A 1,328-nucleotide genomic window follows, 5' to 3' on the forward strand; every position below is an offset into this window, starting at 1 on the left:
TGACACAGGGTCACCTGTCTTCACTCTAACTGGCCTCCCAGGGCTGGGAGACTCCCAACACTGGATGTTCCTTCTGCTTGGAGTCCTCTACACTGTCTCTATTGTGGGACACAGCCTAATTCTCTTCATTGTCAAAGAGGAGCAAAGTCTGCACCAACCCATGTACTATTTCTTGTCTCTGCTTTCAGTCAATGACCTTGGTGTGTCCTTACCCACACTGCCCTCAGTGTTAGCCACTTTCTGCTTCCATACCAAGAAGATAGCCTTTGATGCCTGCATGGCACAGATGTTCTTCATTCATTTTTTTCTCTTTCACGGAGTCTGGGATCTTACTGGCTATGAGCTTTGATCTTTATGTGGATATCTGCAACCCACTGAGGTATTCTACCATTCTCAATGACACTCGAGTTGCACAAATGAGTCTGTTCATTGGTATCTGCAGCTTCTGTGTGGATTTTCCATTGCCCTTCCTCCTGAAGCATCTGCCCTTCTGCAAAGTCAACATCTTGTCCCATGCTTACTGCCTACACCCACACCTGATCCATCTACTCTGTGGGGACATCACTGTCAATAGCATATTTGGTCTCTGTGTTATCATCTCTACCTTTCTCCTGGATTCTGTGCTCATCCTCATCTCTTACATTCTCATCCTCTGCTTTCTGGTGGCTATTGCCTCCCAAGAAAAGAGGCTTAAAACTCTCAACACTTATGTGTCTCACATATGCGCAGTACTAATCTTCTATGTGCCCATGTTGGGTGTATCCATGGTTCACCACTATGGCAGATATGCACCAACATACGTGTACATATTAATGTCCCTTATCTACCTCTTTGTCCCTCCCATGCTCAATCCTGTCATCTATTCTATCAAGACAAAGGAGATCCATAGGAAGCTCATCAGGTTATTCTCTGAGACTAAACTCTGAACAAGGAAACTGGAAAAAAAACACCAATTACACACAACATCATTCCATCAAGTTCATTGTGACTTTAAGTGTTGGTTTTACATTATCTACACAAAGATACTGGTGGCTGCCATTTGTATAAGCTCTAACATACTGGGTGTATATGATAATTTTTTTTAAGTTTTGAGTTCTAAATTACATATATATATATATATGTGTGTATATATATATATATATCTCCTTCCCTCCACCCCTTCTTCCCTGAGAAAGTAAGCAATCTGATAGACATTATATATATATATATATATATATACACAATCATGTAAATCATTTACACATTATTCATTTTGTCCAAGAAGACTTGAAGAAAAACAAGAAAGAAAATGAAAAATAATATGCTTCAGCCTGTATTCAGAAACATTA

General features: G+C 40.1%; 1 pseudogene; it reads left to right on the forward strand.

The window, feature by feature from the left end:
- Nucleotides 1-4: 4 nt before the first annotated feature.
- On the forward strand, nucleotides 5-926 carry LOC114033849 (annotated as a pseudogene).
- The last annotated feature ends 402 nt before the right edge of the window (nucleotides 927-1,328 follow it).

This window comes from Vombatus ursinus, unplaced genomic scaffold (genome assembly GCF_900497805.2).
Source record: "Vombatus ursinus unplaced genomic scaffold, bare-nosed wombat genome assembly UNPS02007516.1, whole genome shotgun sequence".
NCBI lineage: Eukaryota > Metazoa > Chordata > Mammalia > Diprotodontia > Vombatidae > Vombatus > Vombatus ursinus.